Raw genomic sequence first — 5,787 nt, forward strand, 5'->3', positions numbered from 1 at the left:
TTCCTGTCTTCCGTGGATTGTAGCACCTCGCTCCATTCAACTGTGCGGTCTTGGCTCCTTCAAGGAAGTCACGTCTAGGCTGTGTCTGCAACGACACCGGCGTTCACGGCAGAAAACAGCCTTTCCCATTTCACTTAGGCGAGGGGCGTGGGAATAGTCGCTCTGGAGTGATGGCTGTTTTTCCTGAGTCCAAGTGCCACCCTGAAATGTTCTTTTACTTATTTATTTTTGAGTGATCAGACTATCCATATAACGAAAACCCGAATATTTGTACTCTGTATTCGAAGCTTCCTGCTTCAAAATGCGTTTAATGTAATGCCCACGACACAGGCAGAAGGTGAAGACCAAAATCAAGTGTCTTCATCGAGGTGGTGTCTGAGGTGGGAACCAGTGCAGCTCTTGTGCTAAGGATGCGAGAGTTATTGGAGGCCTACCGTTTGTCAGCACCGTTCTGAGCATGAGTGTTTGCATTGCTCTCCATTTCTTCCTATGAAGTGATAAAGTAGGTGTTATTACATCTGTCACCTTCTATTTTGTTGTTGTTGTTGTTTGTTTGTTTGTTTTTGTTTTTTGACAAGGTCTTCCTAGTCCCAGCCTGCCTGGAGACCAGGCTGGCCTGGATCTCACAGAGATTCGCCCTCCTCTGCCTCCTGAGGGCTGGGATTAAAGGCCAGCACCACCACACCCAGCATTATATCTGCCATCTTTTAGGGGAAACTGAAAATCTTTAAAAAAGTTATTAGTCATTATTGGTTGAATAACTAGCAAGGGAAAAATGTGAGTTTTAAATGTGATTCATCTCTGCCTAATGTTTGAAGAGCCTTTATACACAAGAAAGACGATAAAAGTCCCTGACCTCAAGTAGTTTAATTTTTGAAGAACAACAACGAAAACCTGTGGTCAAACATGCATAGCATGAAATTTGTAAGTTTAATGTTTTAGGCATAAAAATACTGAAATGAAATTAAGTACATAATATTATGCAACCATCACTAAAAACATCCTCAGAACCTTTTCTCTTTCCAAATGAAACTCTACCCATTAAACTAAACAATAAGAACCATTCCTTTTCTTTTTAACCTTCATTTGGGTATGTGTGTGCCGGTTCATGTGTGTGAGTGTGGTAGGTATGGGTCACAGAGCACACATGGAGGTCAGAGGACAGCGTGGAGGCTGACCTGGTTTTTTCTTGTGTGAGACACGGTTTCTTGTTCACTGCCAGGCTGCTGGCCTGTGAGCTTCTAGGGATTCTCCTGTTCCACCTCCCATCTTGCTAAGGGGGTGCTGGTATTGCAGATACGTGTTCTACCCGTGACTGACTTTTTTTTTCAGTTCTGGGAACTGATCTCAGGTCCGCATATGTGCTTGTTTCCCAACACTGATCCATCTCCCCAAGCCCAGTAAGAACACTTAGGTCACGTACGGTGACACGCACTTGTGGGCCCAGCTACTTGGGAACTTGAGGCAGGAAGATTACTTTAGCTTGTGAGTTTAAGGTCAGCATGAGCAACATACTGAGTTATTTTCAAACCAATAAAGGGCTGGGGAGAGAGTTATGTCAGTAAAAGTGCTTCTTATGCAAGCAAGAGGGCCTGAGTTCAGTACCCAGCACCTGGATCTGGGTGTGGCTGTGCAAAATCTCAGCCTTGGGAAAGGAGACACAGGTAGATATCTTGGTTTTATTCACAAGTCAGCATTGCCTACTTGGTGCCTCAGGACCCAGTGAGAAACCTATCTCAAAAAATCAAGGTAGGCTGGGGAGATGGCTCGGCAGTTAAGAACACTGGTTGTTCTTGCAGAAGACCTGGGTTCGAATCCCAAAACCCACATGGTAGCTAACAACTGTCTATACCTCCAGTCCTGGGGGATCTGACAGCCTCTTCTGACCTCCGTGGGCATTGCACAACACGGGTGCACTTACCTACATGCAGGCAATACATGCATACACATAAAAAACAAAAATAATAAAATAAAATATTAAGAAAATGTGGATCCTAACCCACAATGTATATATGTATATATGTAAACCACTTTAAGTGTGGGTACAGTATAACATCTAGAAGGGAGCCAGAGAGGATAAAATTAGGTGATGAGGAAGGACACGCAAGTCATGAGATAGGATATAAAGCTATTTTGTGTGTGTGTGTGTAGTTTCAACTCTGCTGTAGTTTTTCGCTATTTTGTAGTGGATAAGTACATAAAAATGTAATTGGTAGTGAATATGTAAAATCCTCAGTGAACCTTCATGGCTTCAGAATAACTATTCTACCTGTGTAGAAGTTCATGTAGATTCCTAGAGTTTAGACTAGGCAAGTGTTTGTTTGAGTGACTACCTTAATCTAGCTGTGTGATGTTTTTATTTGTGCATATGTTACGATAAAGTGATTTTTCTTAATAAAAATAAATTTAAACTCATTTATACTTTAAATAATCTCTAGATTACTTACAATGCCCAATACAGTGGAAATATAAATAGCAGTTATACCGGACTGTCCAGTGAATAATGCATGAAAAAGTCTGCATATGCTTAGTATAGACACTTTTTTAAAAGTGCAATCCTCTTGAGGGTGAACTGGTAGTTACTGTGGATTTGCACTACTTCCCTACTTGCTATTGAAGTTGATCATCTTTTACACGCATGTTGGCCACTCAAATGATGCTGGTGAATTTTCTATTCAACAAGCCTTTTATTTATTAATTGAGTTTATAGGTTTTTAGTTGAACAAATTTTAGATATTAATTCCTTATCAGATATGTGATTTGGAAATGTATTCTTTCATTTCATGAGTTGCTTTTTCTTTCTTGGTAGTAGGCTTGATGTACTAAAAGTTTTTGACTGAGAGTTATTTTTATTATTTTAACATTATGTGTATGTGTGTGTGTTGGGGAGAGTTATATACATGTGAGTGCAGTGCCCTTAGAGGCCAGAAGCATTAGATACCCTGGAACTGGAGTTGCTGGCAGTCGTGAGCTGCCTGACAGAGGTGCTGAGAACCGAACTCCAGTCTTCTGTAACTATGTGTTCTTAACTTCTGAGCCAACCCTCCAGCTCCACACCAAAAGTTTTTGAGGCTTAATGAAATACATTTTTTCCATTTTCTTTCATTGCCTATTTTATTTGGTGCGACATTGAAGAAGTCATTACCCAAATCAATCATGAATCTGTATTTTTTTATATAATTTTACCTATTATGTGTTGATTGTTGATCCATTTTGAGTTATTTTCTTTTTTTAAATTTTGAGACAGGGTCTGTCCATAGCCTCAGCTGTCCTGGAACTTGCAATGTAGACCAAGCTGGCCTCGATCTCACAGAAATCCACCTGCCTCTGCCTCCCAAGTGCTGGGATTAAACACATGCTGTACCTTGTGTGGTACATTTTAAAATTTGGTGTTAGGTACCAGCGTCACCTCATACAAAAGCATTTGCATATCTGATGTTTTCGACATAACCTGAAGAGACTGTCCTTTTATTCTCAGAAGTTGACTAAGTGTGCAGGGATCTGTTCCCGGACCTTTGTTCTGTTGTGTTCTGTGTTATCTGTCTTTATGCACACATGCTGTACCTTGTGTGGTACATTTTAAAATTTGGTGTTAGGTACCAGCGTCACCTCATACAAAAGCATTTGCATATCTGATGTTTTCGACATAACCTGAAGAGACTGTCCTTTTATTCTCAGAAGTTGACTAAGTGTGCAGGGATCTGTTCCCGGACCTTTGTTCTGTTGTGTTCTGTGTTATCTGTCTTTATGCAACTACCATGTGGCCTTCGATTTCTATAGCTTTGTAATAAACTTTGAAATCAGGAGCCGTGAAACTCCAGTTCATTTTCAAGACTGTATTGGCCATTTGGGGTCTATTGAAATTCCATAAGAATTTTAGGACTGATCTATTTACGTTTTTAATGTAAATTTTTTACTGATTTTTTTGGATTCAATACAATACATCTTAATCCTATTTAGACCCTCCTCCCTATTTTCAACCCCCATAACCTGCCCACAGGACTTCACATATTCTTCTTATATGTTACAGCCTATTGGGTCAAGTTTGTGTACCCAGATGTTTCTCTGTGTGGGTTCATCCAATGGAGTCTGTTCAACCTATCTATCATCAGTCCCTTAAAGAAGATCAATTCTCCCTCACCCAGCAGTGATCAGCTGCCAATAGTTTCTCAACTAAGGTTGGGAGCTCCTGTCCATTTCTCCAGTTCTATGCTGGTTTTTATCTGATTGAGTTTGCGTGGGTCCTGTGCATGCTGTCACCATTGCTGTAAGTTCATTTGAGCAAGTTCCAGGAGCATATAAGACTGTTTCCTAATGCTCATGCGCCACCCCTGGTTCTCACAATCTTTCTGCTATCTCTTTCACAATGGTCCCTGAGCCATGGGTGGGTGAGGTTTAATATAGGAGTCCTATCCAGGGACACACACTCTGCAGTCTCTTATTTTCTATACTTCATCCATTGTAACCTGTTTTCATCACCCTTTGTTGCACAAGGAAGCTTTGCCTATGAGAGGTGAGAGATGCATTACTCTTTTCTCTACCCTTGTTCTACTATGTTCTATGAGCTTTAGGTGTAGGTTCGATTGTAAATGTGTCACTTAGGGCTGGGCATCTCACAGACATTTATTCTCTGTGCATTACCAGTTGTGGAACTCAGTAATAGTCTCCATCTGTTGCAAAAGAAGTTTCTTTGGTGAGTGATGACTGGGATACTTGTCTGTAAATATAAGGATACATATTTGGCCTATAGTAAGAAATTATTTTTCTCTAGGGATGTAACAGATACAAGATTTTCTCTAGGATCTGCGACCATTTCAGCCATGTGTATTTGGCTATGATTACAGTGCCACACGTGAGTTCCCTCCCACTGAGAGGGCTTTAAGTCCAATTAGATAGCTATTGATTACTCCCAAGATAAAAGTGTCATTACTGTACCAATGGAAGCTTTCTATTTCTGAAAAAAAATTCTCCCTGATTTTTCAGTGAATGTGTTCAATCTATACATTTGTTTAGGTAGTGAAATCTCAATAATATTAATTCTTTCATGAGCATGGAATTTCTAAGTGTCTTCTTCAATTTTACTCAGCAACAATTTGGAGTTTTCAATATATAAATCTTTTCTTCCTTTGGCTAACTTTATTTTATTTTTATAGAAGCTATTCTAAATGGAATGATTTGTTGATTTCTTTCTAGATTATTCTTTTTTTGGTGTAGAAAACTTTAACCAATCTCTACAACTATTAAACACTTTTAAATTTAGCCCAAATCTGTTAGTCCCACAATCCATGGTCTTCCTAAATTTTCTCAGAATAGACATTAGTCCCTATTACTCAGAAACTGTATTCTTATGTAGTGCTAATTTTAACTCACTGTTTTAGGTTTTTGAGTCCAAATTATTGTCAGAAATGCAATCAATGAAAAGGAAATTTTTGCATGTCTTATTTTCTAGATGATCATCTGAATGGCTTCATATTCTATTTTCTAAGTGCTTACATTTGTTTGATATAAGTTACCACAGCAATGGCTCACAAAGCTGTTCTGAAGTAGATGGAGAAGATGGAGATATAGACTTACTCCAGGTACCCAGCAGGGCTAACTAACCCTGGAGCTCGAACTTGACAACAAGGTAGACTGGGTAATTTCACTCATTCTGTTTGTTACTTGCTCATCCAGGTAATAGATACAATTTTAGTTTAAAAAGTAAGCTCCTTAATATTTTAACCAATGTCTGGCAAGAATCATACAAAAAGAAGACTATAAACCAAGTTTAGTCATGGTTATAAATAT

Source organism: Nannospalax galili, unplaced genomic scaffold (assembly GCF_000622305.1).
Source record: "Nannospalax galili isolate Female #2095 unplaced genomic scaffold, S.galili_v1.0 scaffold1372, whole genome shotgun sequence".
Lineage (NCBI taxonomy): Eukaryota > Metazoa > Chordata > Mammalia > Rodentia > Spalacidae > Nannospalax > Nannospalax galili.